Raw genomic sequence first — 19,939 nt, forward strand, 5'->3', positions numbered from 1 at the left:
AAATCTGAGTCTGATTCCAAGGCTTGTGTTCATAATTTCTACGCTATAAATATAACAGATGAACAAAATATTTGCCCTATCTCATGAAATGAATCATATTTGCAAACAAAATATTGGAACCCAGAGTCTAACAAAAATATTTAAAAAAAAGTCCTCACGTGAATGTACACGGAACCTTTTATAAAGGCATAAACATCAGCCAGATATTGCTGAAAATTCAATAGCTTTTACAATGTAAACTTGGAAATTGGAAATGTAAAGGAAAATGGAGATATGATCTGTATCTATAGGTGAATATGATTAATCAAAGTGATCAGCCTTAAAGTGTGTACTTTTAATGAAGTGAAACAGTTCTTTAATAGTTCTTGAATATATTTATGACCTCTACTGTTCTGAGAAATCAAGCTATTAAATTGCAGCTCTCAGATTGTAAATGCAAAATATCCGAAGTCTTATTAGCTTATCAGCTGAACATTGCCCACCAACCTTCCTGTCTTGAAATGTTTGTGCAAGACAGGTGTGTGTGTGTGTAAGTGTGTGTGTTGTGTTCTTCCCAGTAGGAGGACAAATTTCTCTTGAAAAGGTAATGGTTCCCAGATGTTTGTTTTTCAAACAAAAGAAAAAAAAGTTGAAAAATAGTAATAGCCAGGTATTTGTCTATCATCTCACTTGGAGTTCATTGTCACAAAACTTCCTTTTGTCTGAGAAATTTTTCGGTCCAGTGAATATAGCTTTCATTAAGAGGTCACACTGATCACTTGTTGATTTTGTTACTAGAGGAACTTCTTTAGCTTCTCTGTGCTTTATTGTGTGAATTGCTTTGTGTGGACCACAGAAAAAATATACAAAGGACCACTGGCGATATGTTGATTTGTATGTATTGGATTTTAATATCTACTATACTTTATGCCCATTTCCCCAATATATACATATATATTGAGAGAGAGGGATCCAAAAATAGCTGTGGAAAGGAAATTTCTCTGTACACAGGATCTGCCACTTTGTGAAAGCGCTCTCCCATCTTACAAAAGCCAAAATTCTGCTGATGAAAAAGTAGAAAATTGTGCAAATAATGCTAAATGAAGCACAGCTGTTCCCCTAAAATTATCTGGATACTTCTGCATTACACTACTACACATGCCCACCAGGCCATTCCCGGGTGGCTCTGGGGGAGCCTCCGGGGGTCGGGCGGTCCTGCCCACTGCGCGCACCAGGGTTAGAATCCCCGGCCGGGCCGGGCACGATGGCCCACAGCGCTCCTGGGCCCCAGGGCAGCGGTCACTACAAGAGGAGCAGCGGAAAACCCCGGGGAGTCTAGGCAGGTTACCGCGGGTCCCCCGAACTTGGCGCCCCGGGCGAGGCGGGGGACTCTCGCGAGGGTCCTCGTGGAAGCGGGCGGAGCGCGGGTCTCCGCGGCTGGGGGTATCGCCCAGCCCGCGGCTCCGGCCCGAGGGGCGGGCCGCCCCTCAGCCCGGAGCGGGCGCCTTCCCCGCGCGCTGCCGGTCGCCCGGCTTCGCCCTGCGGGAGGAGCCGGCCGCCGTGACGCGCCTGGGAGGAAACGCCAGCGCCCGGCGGCCCTGCCGGGAAGGAGGAAGCACGAGAGCGCTCGGCTCCGCGACCGCCGCGCGGGGAGGCAGCACCGCGGAGCCGGGTAGGTGCGGGGCGGCGGGGACCTTGGGCCGCGGGGTGGGCGAGCGGCCGGGCCGCAGTCGGGCCCTCGGGCGGGTGGGACCGGGCGGGGCGAGGGTACCCGGGCCTCCTCGGCTGCCTCTTTCTGGAGCAAACGTGACTTTCCCGGGTCCCGTGGCGGCGCCCCCGTCCTTCAGCCCGGAAACCTCCTCGTTGGTCGGGTGGGAAAAGCCGTTCCCTCGCCCAGCCCTCGACTCTGAGAGTTTGTGGTCTTTGTTTCCTCGAGGTGAATTCGGTTTCTGCTTTCCGATTTCTAAACGCCCGAGGGGTGTCCCCGGGGACAGATGTTGTTAATCTGAATGCAGCTTCGGAGCCGGGAACCGGGAGAGTGGGAGACCCCCCACCTGAGGTCGAAAGTGGATGCAGGTTACCTGTGAGGATCTGCGAGGGCACCGAAATCCTTAACCTGTTGTCAGCGAACCTGCCGTCTGAGACCTTAATGCGTGGCTGTCCTTTAAGCTCTCTGTGATTTGAAACCTTTTCTGTCCCTTTTAACGTGCATTTGGCTCTGTTGATTCCCAGTTGAGCATTGGTATGTGCCATCTAGAAATGCTTTGAGATTTTTAGATTTTGTCATTTTTAGTGGTGGTTAGCGGGAAAGACAGAAAAGAGAATTCATCCGTTGAAACTTAAACTTTTAGGTTATTAAATTTAGTAGTGATTTCTGAACCACGACTAGAGTTTCAGTTCTGCACAAGGCTGTACAGGGTACACTTGAGATGCAGAACACGACAGTTTCTAAATCTTTATCAGGGTAAAAAAAAAAAAAAACACAAGTAGACCGTTGTGTATTTTGATTCTCTACTTTGTCAGTAGGTTGATCATTCACCCAGCCAATCTGGGAAGTGCTTTTTTATTTATCAAACACTTAGGTAGCTCTGACATGTGTTAGGCTCGTTCTAAGTGTTTTATAAATATTAACTCAAATTATTAACTCAAAATGTTAAATTATAGCAGTTCCAGCAGTGTCCAGGCTGTGCATACTTCAGTTCCCTGAATGTCATTGCAAGAGCTTTTAGAAACAGAGGAAGTTTCAGGCATATTTTAGGACTGGGTGTGCCTTCTAGCCGCCTTGGCTTCCACTCCAGTAAAGCAAGCCATCACCCATCTACTCCCCTGGGGGAAGGGAGTCTGGAGTGAAGGGAGTGAGAACTCTTCTTACAGATTTCTGGCCAGATCGCTAGCATCTTAAATATCATGGTCCTTCTCAGCGGACAGAGTGCCCATCCTTAACTAACTCTGAGGAGACCAGAACTTCCCCTTTCTTTAGCTGCCACTGCACTGAGCTTAATTCTGTTTCCTTCCTAATATATTTGACAATTGGTATGACTGTAGCTTGGGTTTCCCTGGTGGCTCACGTGGCAAAGAACCTGCCTCCAATGCAGGAGACCCAGGTTTGATTCCTGGGTCAGGAGGATCCCCTGGAGAAGGGAATGGAAACCCACTCCAGTATTATTGTCTGGAGGATTCCATGGACAGAGGAGCCTGGCAGGCTATAGTCCATGGGGTCACAAAGAATCAAGCACAACTGAGCGACTAACACATACACACAGATGTGACTAGCTTAGATTTGAGGGTCAGACTGAACTTGAAATGTACTATAAAATAGAACGTTTTTGTTTGAACACATATGCATAACAAACAACACTTTGTAATTTTACTACCATTTGCTGTAAACTGTAAAACTCAGGTAACACTGAGTTGATGGGTCAACCTTCTAGGTAACCATTTTGTAATTTGTAGATATACTGAGAGAATATTTTCCAGAGTTAAGCACCCTCTTCAAATGGTGCCTTAGCCTGATGGCCAGATGGAAACCCAGAATGCTGACTGAAATAAGTATGGTTCTTGTCATTACAGTGATTATGAATCTAATGTCAAAATCCGCACGTCATACCAGCTTTCTCTGTTTTATATATTTAGATTTCCAGGGAGATGATGAAATGACACTCTGAGCCTTACTTAATAAGATTATGAAGTGTCTCCTGGAAGCAAGAAGGCTCACTTTCTTCTGATATAATTTTATGGCACATAAACACTCATGAGTTCAGTTCAGCCAAATGGCAACCAACACTTCCATGGGTTACAGAGTGCTTCCACATATACTTATTTGCTCTTTAGAGAGACCTCATGAGGTGGATAGCCGGTTTTCATTCCTGTTTTTACAGATGAGGAAACTGAGGCATAGAAATATGAAAGTGCTTTAGCCTGGATAGCACAGCTGGGAAGAGGCAGACCTTGAATGGAGAGCAGGTGTATGGACAGTGCCTGGCACGTGCCAGCCTGTAATAAACATTTGTGGAATGAATGACTCCCAATGACTTCAGACTTCTTGCTGTATTTCAAAACATTATGTGTTGAGTTGTCTCACCATAGCTGAGTTGTGACTAAGGGATTGCCAGGTCAAATAGTATCTGCTACCACATAGTTTCTACAAAAGGGATGAGCTGGAAAGCCCTTTGAACTCATTTCTTGGAACTGATCATGTCTGGTGTTTGAAAAAGCAAATAAGTTGGTTATTTCCCTTTTTCAAGCATCCTACTTTCCCCCCCTCTGATTTGGAGTTGCCATTGGACACATGGGTCTCATGGTTGTGTTGACAACTTTCTTGTCTCTTCCTGATCATTCAAGACCATTTTTAAGGACTGCCAATCACTGTAGGTTTTCATTGTAAGTGAACTCAATTAAGCCACCTGGGTTTATGAGCAAGTTCAAACACAGAGATCATAGGTATTATAATTATTTTGAAGTGTTTGACATCACTGCTGTGTTTTTCGAAGTGTTACAATTACTGTAGTATTTCAAAAAACAAACAAAAATCCTCAACTTTTCTCCTTCAAGTGTAACTCTGTGTATCCTCAAGTATGTTTCCTCTACATGGATAACCTTCAATGAGAGAGGAAAATATAGCCATTACCTGGTGGGAGGAACTGGGAAGGGCTATGAAGGAAAATGATAGATGGGGTGGGCTTTCCCATGAAGAATTTTAGGTGTTAAGAAACCCTTAATGAAGCCAGACTGAGTCATCTGCCTGTCAACGTTCTTTTGTATGGGGGTGGAATAAAATACTTTTGAAACCTGCCTCATTTCAAAAACTACTTTACCTTTTCCAATCCTCAGGGATTTTTTTTTTCTTCCCTTTTTGAAAAATTCCTGTAATTACAGGCTAAAACTGCTGATTCATGAAACTCAAATTATGTAACATGTTATTCCTAACAGAAACAGCCCCCACATTATGTTAAGGGACTCAGTGTCTCTGTTTTCTTTTACCTATTGCATTCTTTATGGTGGAGTCTTTGATCTCATTTCACTTTTGAAAAAATTTAATGGAGAAAGATAGTACTGATTCCACATCTGGTAGTTCATGTCAAAGAAATTTTAACTCTATACTAACTCTGAGTTATCATTGCTGAAGAAGACAACATGGAAATCCGATGTTGGAGGCTGTTTCAGAGCCCCAAGAAGTAAAATGTTATTGCCTGTCTGAAGTTGAGCCAGAGAGTTTTCAAAGAGAACTAGGCAGGGTAAAATCTCGCCCTTGACCAATTTCTCAGGGCCTTTCCTGTGTCTGACAGGTCCTGACAACCTGCTTTAGTTCATCTCCTTGTAGCCACAGTTTCTTCTATTATTCAACACTGGAATCTGTTTTCCTTGGGTGGGCAATGAGGGTGAGTGAAAGAAGGGTGATTATGTAAGGCAAATTGTGCAGGCTTCCCTGATAGCTGAGTTGGAAAAGAATCTGCCTGCAATGCAGGAGACCCCGGTTGGATTCCTGGGTCTGGACGATCCACTCGAGAGGGGATAGGCTACCCACTCCAGTATTCTTGGGCTTCTCTTGTGGCTTAGCTGGTAAAGAATCAGCCTGCAATGGGAGAGACCTGGGTTCAATCCCTGGGTTGGTAAGATCCCCTGGAGAAGGGAAAGGCTACCCACTCCAGTATTCTGGCCTAGAGAATTCCATGGATAATATGTAAGATGGAAAGTGGGCTTCCCTGGTGGCTCAGACGGTAAAGAATCTGCCTGCAATTTGGGAGACCTGGGTTCCCTCCCTGGGTCAGGAAGATCCTCTCAAGGAAATGACAACCCACTCTAGTATTCTTGCGTGGGAAATCCCATGGACAGAGGAGCCTGGTAGGCTACAGTCCATGGGGCTGACACAACAGAGCAACTAACATATCTAATATATTCAGATGCACAATCGAACTCACTGGTGGACTAGCCAGTCTACTGGCTGCTGGATGAAAAGTCCTCAGTCCAGTGGGGCTTCACTAAGAACTTGACTGACTGCTTCCTTGAGTTGAAAAATGAGAAGGAACTTTATTATTCTAGTTATTTACCTCCTTGTTTTTTAAAATAAATATAGGTCAAAGTTAAAATAATCTGATTTCCAACTCAGCATCCACTAATGCAGACAAATGTGCATAAGGACCAGTATATAGACTATATAATCTAATGCACATGTATATTACACATGTGTGTTTGTGAGTCGCTCAGTTGTATATGGTCAGCTAAAATGGAATATAGAAGTCATCTTCTTAATTTCTTGGTTTCCCAAAAAAACACTGTATGTCGTCTTTTTTTCTCATTTTTATTTTAGTGTGTCTCATATTTTCTAAATATTCTTTTTAATTAAAATTATATGCCCTTAAATGTAAGCAGTTGAGAAGTGTGTGAAGTAAAAAAATAAGTCCTCTTCACTCTAATATTACCGACGAAGGTAACCACTGCTGGGTTTTTATTTTCTTCTAGTCTTGACCGCATGCTTATATAAGTATGTATATCTGTAAATATATAGAGTTTTTTAAAAATGGGACTCATTCCATACAGTTTGTCCTTTTATCTCTTATTTAACACCTTATCATGGACATCTATAGGTCTACATCATTGATTCTGACAGCTGCATAATATTCCACTTTGTGATTTATCTATTTTCTATCTCTCTTATCTATATGTTCACTCTTTTGTATCTTTTAAAAAAATATTAAATCACCAAAGTAATACATTTTTAAGAAAAAAGAAGAAAAAGAGGAAATAAGAATCATCAGTAAACCTACCACTGTTAGCATTTCAGAGTATATTTTGTAAACTTTCATATATATGTCCATATCCATATTTCCAGTGCCATTAAAAATTTCCTTTATGCAGGGCTGTTTTGTTGCTTAGAGAATCATGTTTGTTTAGTCAGCCAACGTCAGAGATTCCAGGCTCTTTGGAGCCAGTTATTTTACTGTATTTCCTGGCCACCTGCCATTCCCCAAACCTGAATAACACTACTGGAAATTTATACTAGTGCTCATAAAGGGGATGAGGTGAGGGTGTCAGATGGACTGAAATACCCATCCAAATCAGCATAAAGCATGTATCCTGTTGATGGAGGTGAGTCAACATTTGTGTTCTGTGCACATCTAAAATACAAGATATTTAAGAAGAGAAATGATAGAATATTCATATATCATCAATTACGATCATAAAAGGAAAAGCAGAAATAATGGACCTGAACCAAGGGAAAAGCGTTGAATTCAGTTGACGATTAGAACAGTTGAACTTCAGATGTTTTGAAACAGTTTCCTAATGATAAGTACATTATATGGAGTAACTGGCTTAACAGAGCTCCTTCCAATGGTAGGAATAGGTGACCTTGAAGTTTCTTGTGATCCTCATCTTATAGTCCGTCTCAGAGTTAGTTACAGTTGGTTTAGAATAATTTCATGCATACAACTCTCTCGTTACTAACCCCACCAGCTTTTCCAGACAGTGTCTGTCTGGGCGAATCTCTCCACCCTCTTTTTCTCCTACACAAGCTGTGACCCACACTTTCCTCCTGCATCCTTCTGTGGCTTCCCCCCACTTTCTGAGAGTTTAGTCCCTGTTTTAACCTTGTTCTCTTTATTCTCTTCTTCCTGTTTTTGCTTTAAGAATATTTCTCTCTGTCCTTTCTCCATTCCTCCCTCTTTATTTTGGTCTTGAGCAAAAAAGATACTAATCATGGTGATGCTGTTAAGAACAAGCCTTTAATAAGGAAAAGGAAAGCTTTTAGTTTGGGAGGAAAGGTAGATATTATAAAGAACTAGTGTTTGAGAATACCCGGTAATTCCTTCCAAAATTTCCACAGAAGTCTCCACCTACCTCTTCGTCTCTAAATAAGCTGTTTTTTCCTTAAGCATTGGCATGTATGATAAAATTTAAAACTATTTATAATTTTTTTTGATTTATGTCATGGCAGTAGCATTATTTTGTGCTGTATTTTTTTTCTCATTGAAGATGTTAACCATGTTATAGATTGAGTAGAGAGTGTTTTGGTCTTAAAAGCTCACTTCTAGATAAGACCACTGTTCCCTTTAGAAAATATTGGGTAGGCCAAAAAGTTCGTTCGGGTTAAGTTTAGTTACCTGGTTTAAAAGCAACCTCTTTGTCTTTAAGTAGAAGATGAAGAAGGTTCAGTTTAGTTCAGTCGTGTCCAACTCTTTGCGACCCCATGGACTGCAGCCTGCCAGGCTTCTCTGTCCATCACCAACTCTTAGACCGAAGGTTAGCAGTCTTTGAGAAGTGCTGTGTCAGGATTCCAAACCCTTTTCTTCCAGCCTTTCATCACCAGAGAAATGCATTGGTGAGAAGCACATGTAGATCAGCCTTCCATTCTTGGGAGTTAGAGAAGTGGTGCTGGATGCTCTCTCAAGAGATACATGTGGGTGATTAAGCCCAGGTAGGTCACTTCATAGCAACTTCAGCTCACTTATAACAGGACCTGAGCCAAATATTATAAGGAACTCAGGACCAAGGCAATAGCTATTTAGGCTGCACTGAGAATTAAGGCCTATTTTTTCATAAGCAGGAATGAAAAAGGTTTTAAAAAGATATTTTTATCCAGCTTCCAGACAGCCTGGTGGTAAAATTGATGATGGCTTAAACATGAAAGCACTGTTTTATTTGCTTATTTGAACCTGGACCACTGTTAATAAACAGTCAGAAGTTAAGACTTTACTGCAATTTTAAAAAATGGTTCTTAGTTTTATATTTCTAAGTGTACATATTTGTTCATAGTTTACATTTTAGTCCATTTCAACATCAGTCCTTTTCTTTTTCTTTCTAATTCATCTGCTTTTACCCCCTACTCTCTCTTCTCATGAATTTTTGGTTTAGTTTTTGTTTGTTGGGAAATGATCTTTTTAATTAACGAAAGATAAGATGCTCCAGTGTTTGGCTGCAAAGGATTTTTCAGAGATTTATGAAACTATGTCCCCTTCCTTGATTTTTGTGTCTGCCATATGCTGTCCTGTGCTGTGCTTAGTCGCTTAGTTGTGTCTGACTCTTTGCAATCCCATGGACTGTAGCCTGCCAAGGCTCCTCCATCCATGGGAATTCTCCAAGAAAGAAAGTATTCAGTATCCAGTAGTATCCAGTAGAATGGGTTGCCATGCCCTCCTCCAGGGGATCTCCCCAACCAAAGGATCAAACCCAGGTCTCCTACGTTTCAGGCAGATTCTTTACCATCTGAGCCACCGGGGAACCCCCATGTCTAACACACATTTCCTTTATTTCTAATTCCTACTAACATTACCATCATTTATTTCTGTTCCTCCTTTTAAAAGTCCACTCAAGTGTGAACAGAAGCCCCTGTCCCATTGAATTTATTTGTTGCTTTAATCAGTCTTTAAAACAAAGAGGTAGGTGACTTAGCCAGCAAAATCAAATTCACTCAGGCATAGCAGAGAAATTATAGTTCAGGAGACCTGGGTTTGATCCTTGGGTTGGGAAGATCTCCTGGAAAAGAAAATGTCTACCTACTCCAGTATTCTTACTGGGAAATCCCATGGACAGAGGAGCCTGGTGGGCTATAGTCCATGGGGTTGCAAAGAGTCAGACAAGAGTGAGCTACTGACACACTTTATAGTTCAGGATGTACAAACTATAGTCAACTGTAGGTGAGTCCAAAGAACAAAGGAAAGGAGAGGTCTTTTCTACAGAAAAGGAAGAGAAGTTGAGAGGGACTGTTTTTGAATAGAAGTCCTTTGGAGGAGAGAGAAATCAGGATTATGGCAGCCCCTTATTGGTTTAGTTGTTGACTTCTCATTGGTTGGGCTGATGCTGAGCAAGGAGAAAACTTCCTTCCTCCTGCAGGGGTATATGAAGTAAGCATCCTGTTGAGGTCTGCAAGCAGCCACCACCAGGGTAATGTGTGAAAGCCCCCACTTCAGGGCTTCCTGACTGTAGTTTATCTTATTTTTAAATTTTATTATTTTTAAAAAATATTTTTTCCTATTAAAAATTTTTAATTGAAATATAATTGACTTACAATTTTATATTAGATTCAGGTATATAACCTAGTGATTCTATATTTTTATACAATGTAAAATGGTCACCATGGTAAGTCTAGTTACCATCTGTCACCATACAAAGTTGTTACAGCATTATTGGCTGTATCCCCTATTCTGTATGTTACATTCTCATAACTTATTTTATAGCTGGAAGTCTGTCCCTTTTACTGTTCCTCACCTATGTCACGCATCCCCTTACCCTCCTCCCCTTTGGGAACTACCAGTTTGTTCTCTGTATTTGTGAATCTGTTTTTGTTTTGTTATGTTTGTTCATTTGTTTTGTTTTTTAGATTCTACTTAAAAAAGTGAAACCATATGGTATTATCTTTCTGTTTGATTTATTTCACTTAAGCCTAATACCCTCTGGGGCCATCCATGTTGTTGCAAATGGCAGTGTTTCATTTTTTGTAACTGAGTAATATTCCATTTGGGGTCACAAAGAGTCAGACACAACTGAGTGACTGAACTGAACTGAATGTTCCATTATGTATTGCCACATCTTCTTTATCCATTTATTTATCGATGGAGCCTTAGATTGCTTTCATATCTTGGCTATTGTCAATAATGCTGTGATGAACATGGGGCTGTTTCTGTTTTCTTTGGGAAAATACACAGGAGTAGAATCGTTGGATTGTATGCTAGCTCTGTTTTTTAAATTTTTGAGGAACCTCCCTATTGTTCTCCATGGTGGCTATACCAGTTTATATTCCTATCAACAGTGCATGAGGGTTCCTTTTTCTTTACATTCTTAACCAACATTTGTTATTTGTTGTCTTTTTGATGATAGCCATTCTAATAGGTATGAGTGGTATGGCATTGCAGTTTTGATTTGTGTTTCCCTGATGATTAGTGAAGTTGAATATCTTTCATGTGTCTATTGGCCATCTCTATGTTGTCTTTAGAGAAGTGTCTGTTTAGATCCTCTGCCTATTTTAAAACTGGATTATATGTTTTGTTTTGCTTTTTTCTGATGTCGAGTTGTATGAGTTCTTTGTATATTTTGGATATTAACTCCTTATCAGATATGTCATTTGTAAATATTTCCTCCTATTCAGGAGGCGGGCTTTTCATTTTGTTGATAATTTCCTGCCTTGTGCAAAAACTCTTTAGTTTGATGTTTACTTTTGCTTCTGACCATTTTAAATGAGGTTTCCATTTTTTATTTTCACACTTTCATTGGAACATTTTAGGATTTAAAATTTTGCCTTTGAGATGCAGAATGAAATGTATATAAATTGCTTTGTCTTTCTGTGTAGAAAAATAATGTATTTTTGCTTCATCTAAGCGTAAATAAGGATGCATAAGAAATTAACAGTGTTTATCTATTTTGGAGATTGGGTGATGAGAACTAGGTGGATAGGGAAAGGGGTGGGAAGAAAACTTTTCACTGAGTCTCTTTTGTATTTTCTTGAGGTGTTTAAACCAGGTGAATATATAACCCACTTTAAAAAATAATAAAAAATTATGTCTGTGAGTTCCCTGACTTCAAATCTATGTGTGTGTGTGTGTGTATATATATATATATATATATATATATATATATATATATATATATGTATTTCTGTTGTCCCTTTTCCGTATGTCTTTAGTAAAAATTTTTTAAGAATGCATGTATAGATGAGTCTCAAAGGATTAGTAGTATTTTGCAGGCATCTGGCCCTGGCTTTGTTCCCTTTCAGGAGCACTCTCAAGTCCTGTGACTAAATTCATTATGAAGCCTTCCTATAGGAAATTCTAATTCTGCAACTATGGCCAAATCTTGAGTTATTGTTGGCTTCTTCGAAGAACCATTTATCTGAAATTGTCTTCAGCATCCTACAAACTGGATATTCAGTTTTTCCTAATAAAACTGTTATACAATGCCAATATAATTGGTGCACAGTTGATTCCTGACCGGATTCCTGACTGCCCCCGCTTCGATATCTTGTATCTGATCATCATGGTTATATTTCCCTTACTTAAAATAATATGAATTTGGTCTTTTAGAAAAAAAAGACTTGTTTATTTTTAGTATTCAGATAATTCTGCTCTTTTCAGTGTATGCTAAACCCAGGAGATTTGTTCATCATGATTTTTGTAGTTTTTGTCATTTGTCATATATAGTTTACCCTTTGGATAATAAAATAAACTAGTATTTATTTTGTACCTACCATGTGTTGGGTGCTTTAGAGATATTATTGCATTAAATATTCATAATAACTCTGTGGGGTGGGTGGAGGTTTCATTTTATAGATGAGCAAATTAGGATCTGGGCTTCCCTGGTGGCTCAGCAGTAAAGAATTCGCCTGCCAATGCAGGAGACCTGGGTTCAATTCCTGGGTCAGGAAGATCCTCTGGAGAAGGCAATGGCAACCTACTCCAATATTCTTGCCTGGGAAATCCCATGGACAGAGGAGCCTGGTGGGATACAGTCCATGGGATCACAAAGAGTCAGACATGACTACAACTTAACAACTAAACAACAACAGCAAATTGGGGTTTAGTGAGGCCTTGAAGGTGGCCTTGTGTGGCCATCATGGGACAGAGCTGATCTGAAGCTGGTCGAGTCTACTTAGCTTTACCAGGGGGTCCCCTTTGCCTTTGAGAAGGGGGTAAAGGCTGCTGCTGCTGCTGCTGCTGCTAAGTCGCTTCAGTCATGTCCGACTCTGTGCGACCCCATAGATGGCAGCCCACCAGGCGCCCCCGTCCCTGGGATTCTCCAGGCAAGAACACTGGAGTGGGTGGGGTAAAGGCTAACTCCTTTCAAAGACCCTCATCAGAGAGAACAGGCAGAATTGATTTATAGGTAATTCTGATTACAATCTACTGATAAGGCTGTGGTTAAATGAGTTTTGAAAACTGGCCTTTCATTTTTACTGTATGGTTCTGAGATGGTATTCATTTTTCATCTAGAAACTGCTGCCAGACCTCAAGAAAGAAGCTGACTGAAAGTGTTTTAAATATATTACTTCCCTAATAGAAAGGAGCTAAAATCCTAAATTTAATTCCTGAATATGTTAAATTCTGAACCTACAGAATTTGAATGTCTTACTTGTTATCTGTAGAGCTGACAAGTTCCTACTGTTAGCAGCCAATATCCAGTGAACTTTACCAACTCTAACAAATGCTGTTGCCATATTCTAAAATCCTGTATCGGCGATAGCCAGCCCCATTTATATTAATCGTTGGAAAGAGAACCATCCGCAAATACCATCTACCATTTTGCTGATTCTTGTTGGGTATTAGCTAATGCAAAAATATTGTGTCTTGCCAGAAAGTATTCTTTAAAGGATGAGCTCCTGTTAAAAAAGTAGGAATGAAAGAACATTTTATGATTCTATTATCTAATAAAATATACTTATGTTTTGAACAAATGGTGAGAAAGACACTGAGGAAATTCACATGACTAGAAAAGTTTAAAATGTCACAGAGGTGAATGGAGAAGACAGAATAAACCCATAGCATATTCTCTTACATTTAATATTTTAAAGAGAAAAGCAGCTTTATTGAGACTAAATTGATATGCCATCAAATTAATCACTTTAAAGTGTACAATTCGGTGCTTTAGTCACAGAGCTGTGCAGGCATCATCACTATCTAATTCCCGAACGTTTTCATTATCCCCGCCAAAACCCTGGACTCATTAGCAGTCTCTCATCCTCATTCCCTGCCAAACTCCCCCAACTCCCCGCCCCTCTGCACACTCCATGCTCTGCCTCTGGCAATGATCAGTTTACTTTCCGTAGGTATGTGCTTAGTGGCTAAGTCATATCCGACTCTTTGCAACCCCATGGACTGTGGCCCTCCAGGCTCCTCTGTCCCTGGGGATTCTCCAGGCAAGAATACTGGAGTGGGTTGCCTTGCCCTCCTCCAGGGGATCTTCCCGACCCAGGGATCGAACCCACGTCTCCCTCATTGCAGGCGGATTCATTACCATCTGAGCCACCAGAGAAGCCCTTTCGGTAGGTGTGTTTGCCTATTCTGGATATTTCATAAAAAGTGAAATCTTATACGAATTTGCTGGTGGTCCAGTGATTAAGACTTGGTGCTTTCACTCACGTGGCTTGGATTCAGACCCTGGTTTAGGGAACTAGGGAGTGCTTGGAAAGTTGCTGGGAGTGGCCAGAAAAAAAGTGGAATCTTATAATATGTGGTCTCTTGCGACTGGTTTGTTTTACTTAGCATAATGTTTTTGAGGTCCATCCACATTGTGGCATATAATACTTCATTTATTTTATTGCTGAAAAATATTCCAGTTTTTCAGTATATCATATTTTGCTTATTCATTTATATATGAGTGGTTGGATTGTTTCCACTTTTTGATGATTATTAATAAGGCTGCTGTGCATATTCATGTGCAGACTTTTGTATGAACATGTGTTCATTTTTGGGTGTATACCTTGCAGCAGAATTGCTGGGTCATGTGTAAAACTCAGTTTAACTTTTTGAGGAATTGCCAAACTGTTTTCCAGTGTCTGCACTGTTTTCCAGTCCCACCAGCAAGGTTTGAGGGTTCAGCTTTCTCCACCTCCTCACCAACATTAATTGTCTGTCCTTTTTGGACTCTTGTCATTTTAGTAGGTTTGAAGTAGCATGTCACTGAGGTTTTGGTTTTCATTTTCTTAATGGCTAATGATATTGAGTGTCATTTATGTGCTTGTTGACCATTTGTAACCTTCTTCGGAGAAACGTTTGTTCAGTTCCTTTGTCCATTTTTTAATAGGGTTATTTGTCTTTTTTGCTGAATTGTAAGAGTTCTCTATATATTTTGGATGCACAGATTATATGATTTACAAATATTTCTCCTATTTTTGTGGATTTTCTCTTTTACTTTCCTGATGGTTTTCCCTTGAAGCACTAAAGTTTTTAATTTTGATGAAGTTCAGTTAATTTTCTCTTCTGTCACTTGTGCTTTTGATGCCAAGTTATTCATCTAAGAAATTATTGCCTAGCCCAAAGTCACAGAGATTTACTACTGTGTTTTCTTCTAAGAACTGTTTTAGTTCTTACTTTTAGTTTTTTGATCTGTTTCAAGTTACCTTTTGGTTATGATGTGAGGTAGGGGGTTCAACTTTATTCATTTGCATGTGGCTATTCAGTTGTCCTATGTTGGCATTCATTCGAAAATCAAATGACCATAATTATAAAGGTTTATTTCTGTACTTTCAATTTTACTCTACCCATCTTTTAAAAACTTTTATTTTTTGAGGTATAGTTGATTTACAATGTTATATTAGTTTCAGGTGTACAGTTCAATACTTTTCTAGACTATATTCCATTTAAAGTTATTATAAAATGTTAGTTATATTACCTGGGCTGTACATTACATTCTATATCTTATTTGTTTTATACCTAGTAGTTTGTACCTCTTAATTCCTTAATCCTATCTTTCCTCTTCTTCCACTGTTCTCTCACTGGTAACTGGTAGTTTGTTCTCTGTGTCTATAAGACTGTTTCTTTTTTAATTGCACCCATTAGTTTTACTTTTTATTTATTTATTTTTTTTGAGGGAAAATATTACAAGTATTTTATTTGAATAAAACCATTATAATGGCCATTAAAATGATGGGAAATATGGTGCTCGTTATGAAAGGAAGTTACAGCGTCACTGTATTTACAGAAGAGGAGGCAGCAAAGGTGTACATCTGGAGGTGAAATAACATTGAAAATTCAACCCATATTAAATGCCATAAAAGTAAATAGAGTCAAAACACATCATTATTTACATGTGACTGAGAAGGAAGGGAACATTACAAAGTTAAACTTTTGCATAACGTGTAATGTTTATGTGAGCAAAAGCCTTTGAGTTTGTGAGAAATGACTGTGTGCCTTAATCTCACCCACCATTAGATTAAGACACTGAAACTGAGACTGATTCCTTCCTGATTTTACAGCTTTATTTTTGATATCCCTCTAAAAAGACACCAAAATGATTGTGAAGATGACTCATACCTATGGAGTAATTACCAAGTACCACATTCACATAACAACAAAAGCCAAAATGAAATATACTATGATTGTTTTACCTTTCAATTACTACTGTGTACAGTGCATCATAAGTAGGCATAGTGGTGCATTTAGGAGCTGATTGTACTCCCTGTGTAAAATTTTAGGAGTGAGCACATCCGAGTGTAGGGATACTTCCTTATCTTACAAATTAAAAGCAAGCATTTTCTACATAAAATTTTTATTTCCGTGTAAAATAAAGGCAACTCCTGAAGGTCTAACAAGGAAAAAAAATACAACATTCAAAGCACTGTTAAGTCATGAAACAAAGATGAATCTGAGGTAGAAGTCAAGCAATATAACCCACAACCTTTTTAGGGGAGTATTTATTCCCAGCAACCATCATGTCTCTCCAGTAAGATCTAATTTTTTAAAAGTTCCAAGTTCCAAAAAAATAATTCATTTTTTACAATCATATGTAAAACTATGACCAACAGAAAATACAACATAAACTTTTGTCATGTTAGCAGAGTAAATAATTTTACTAAAAGTTGCTGACACTTCTATCAGTAGTAGCCATAGGGAGGCCTTTGGTTGTAACCATAGTGTCCATATCAACGGGGGTAGTAATGTTCTTGTCTGTGCTGTGGATAATTGTTACCCCAGGATCGTCCATGCCATCGATTGGATCGATTGTCACTTGGCCTTCCCTGTCTGCTGTCCCTACCTCTAAACTGTCTGTTATCTTACAACGGATTGCCTCTATTTCTCAGGTTGCCACCGGCTCTGCTATTCTATTCCTCAACAATCAGAGGAGACTCAGGAGGGTGTTTCAGGTATTCTTGGTATTCTTTGTCATCTTCTGTGAATCTGTTGGTAAACATCTCTTATACAGCAGCATCCCACTAGCTACCTATTTTACACATACTAGTATTCACCCTTGGTGAACTTATTTATTAGTTTGAATAGTTTTTTGGAGAATTGCTTAGGATTTTTTATACAGTAAGTCTTCAATATCTGGGAGTTTTGTATCCCCAGATACAGAGGGTGGACTGTATTCATATACTGTTTTATATAAGGCCTGTGGATCCAATTTGGTATCTTCAGGGCCTCCTGGAACCAATCCCCTATAGGTACTAAGAGACAACTGTATATAAGATCTTATCATCTGCTCTTAGAGATAGTTTTGCTTCTTCCTTATCAATCTTTTAATCAAAATTTTATAATTTTTTTCTTTTTATAATTTTTTTTCTTGCTTGGTTGCTCTGGCTAGAACCTTCAGTGTTAAAGAGAAGCCTTGTCTCATTCCCAGTCTCAGGGGAAGAGCATTCAGTCTTTCACCATTACATGTAATGTTAGCTGTGGTTTATTTGTAGACACCTCTTATTAGCTTGAGGAAATTCTGTTCTACTCGAAGTTTATTATGTGTTTATAATTAAAGAGTGTTAAATTTTGTCAAATGCCTTTTCTGCATCCATTGAGATGATTGTGTGGTTTTTGTTCTTTATTCTGTTAATACAGTATATTACATTGATTGGTTTTCAGATGATAAACCAACTTTGAATACCTGGGATAAATTATATTTGGTCATGCTATATAATCCTTTTCATAAGTTCCTGGATTTGGTTTGCTGGTATTTTGTTGAGGATTTTTGCATCTATATTGATCTATAACTTTCTTTTTTTTGTTTGTATTATCTTCATTTGGGTTTGGTATCAAGATAATACTGGCCTCATTGATGAATTCCTTTCTTTTCTTTTCTATGGGTGGTGGGAGATTTTGTGAAGGATTGGTATTAATTCTTCTTGAAATATTTGGTAGAAGTCATCAGTGAAGCCATCTGGACTTGGCCTTTTCTTTGTGGCACTTTTTCTTTTCTTTTTTTAATTACTAGTTCAGTTTCTTTACTTGTTATGTATATATTCAGATAAGTACTATTTCTTCTTGACTTAGCTTCATAGCTTTTTCCTTCCAATGAATATGTTCATCTGGTTATCTACCAGATAAGTGGTTATATACAATTGTTAATAATATTCTTTTAAAGTTCTTATTTCTGTCAAGTTGGAAGTAATGTTCCATATTTCATTCCTTATTTCAGTTCAGTTTAGATGCGCAGTAGTGTCTGATTCTTTGTGACTGCATGAACTGCAGCATGCCAGGCCTCCCTGTCCATCGCCAACTCCTGTAGTTTGCTCAAACTCATGTCCATTGAGTCAGTGATGCCATCCAGCCATCCCATCCTCTGTCATCCCCTTCTCCTGCCTTCAATCTTTCCCAGTATCAGGATCTTTTCAGATGAGTTAATTCTTCACATCAGGTGGCCAAAGTATTGGAGTAGTCTTCTTTCTTTTATTCTTGATCAGTCTAGGTAAAGTTTTTCCAATTTTGTTAAAATTATTCTGAAGAACTAACTTTTTGTTCCACTGATTTTCTCTGCTGTTTTTCTATTCTGTATTTCATTGATTTCTGCTCTAGTCGTTATTACTTTCTTCCTTCTTGGGTGGTGGGGAACAGCACTTCAGGAGAAAGCATAGGTCAAAGAACAGACAACAACTACAGAAGAATCAAAAAAGAATGTGATAGTGGAAAATGTATAGAAGTAGAAGAAGAAAGAGGAGGAAGTAGTACTGAAATCTTTATCGGTCCTTGGCAGAGAGGCCAGTACCCAGAAATGCACTCCTAGGCTTTCTAAATCTGTATATGCCTCTGGGATGGAAATTCCTGAGAGTTAAGTGTATTGTTGGAACACAGCCTCTTCTGTAGTGTAGTTATTGCAGTAATTGAATTACCTCTTTCCATTTAGTTCCTATAGCATGCTCTGTTTTGGCAGCACTGAATGTCCAAACAAGTAGATGTGATTCTTTTATTAAAATCTTTTTAGCTGACTTAGGGAATAGATAATAGATGTAAAAATGCTTGCCATAGTTAAGGGCACATAGTAGGCACTTGATAAATGTTGGCTGATATTAACTTGTCCATAACATTCTATACTATTTAATAGCCTACACTAGGGAATTTGCAGTGCCTAGGTTATAGTGTTTGATCTGCCACTAATTTATTAAATGATCCTTAGCGAATAACTTTATTTTCCTTGACTTTAAATTACTCAAAGTTCTATCTACCTCTAAAATTTTCCAGTTCTATTCATGTAGAAAAAAAGCTTTAACTATAAATTCTTCTTTTAATAGAGGTGGAAGTTGTTATTTTTGTTCTCAACTTTTACAATTTTGACTAGGGTACACTACGTGAATAAGATTCTTTATAGCATTATCTAAAGCCAACCACCGATTTGTTTGAAAACAAAGGGTTTCTTTGCAGTGTCATTTAGCCTGGCATTGCCATGAATCCAAGAATTATTCTATGCTAATCAGAGAACAGTAATGCAGTTGTATTTAAATTTAGAGTTCCACCGTCATTCATAGAGATGAATGGAGGTGAACAAGTACTTCTAACTTAATTTGCAAAAGTTATAAATGTATTGGTGGAATTCTCTGCAGGAATCATAGTGAAAAGCAGATTGGAAGCTTGGCTGAGAACATAAGAGGCTGTTGGAGAAACTGTTGTTGCCTTTTGTTGTATTTGTTTTCTGAATCTGTGTGATTTTTAATAGAAATAATTCATAGTCATGTAGATTTTAGAAGCATTCTTACCATTTTGAAATGTTGATATATGGTGTGACGGAGAATGAGACTGTATTGTTGGTTACCTTAGCTTTTAAAGGAAGCCAATGCCTGACTTTCAAATGCTGTGCAGAATCAAAGTCAAATCAAAACTCCCTTGTTTTCCTTTACACTCACTGCATGTGATACTGACACTTGTATATTCTGGTTCCCACATGGGTGCTAGTTTTTCCCATACCAGCCAAGCCTGAGACACGAGCTGGATGTCCTACAGTTTAACTCAGTGTTGACACTGTCTTCTTGGAGCTCCCACAGGTTAAGTGTTCAGTTCTGTATACCTGCACTTGCACCCTTCAACTGCCAATTGCAAATCCAAGCTGTTACCTGGGC

At 39.1% G+C, this 19,939-nt stretch overlaps 1 protein-coding gene across 1 annotated transcript in view; it reads left to right on the forward strand.

The window, feature by feature from the left end:
• The first annotated feature begins 1,473 nt into the window (after positions 1-1,473).
• The window catches only part of LOC120878638 (serine/threonine-protein kinase Sgk3), a 111,436-nt gene continuing 92,970 nt past the window's right edge, over positions 1,474-19,939 (forward strand). The window contains exon 1 of the mRNA XM_040261320.1: positions 1,474-1,651. The gene's annotated coding sequence lies outside the window, so the exon portion shown is untranslated. The remainder of the gene's footprint in view (positions 1,652-19,939) is intronic.

Source organism: Oryx dammah, unplaced genomic scaffold (genome assembly GCF_014754425.2).
Source record: "Oryx dammah isolate SB20612 unplaced genomic scaffold, SCBI_Odam_1.1 HiC_scaffold_19, whole genome shotgun sequence".
Lineage (NCBI taxonomy): Eukaryota > Metazoa > Chordata > Mammalia > Artiodactyla > Bovidae > Oryx > Oryx dammah.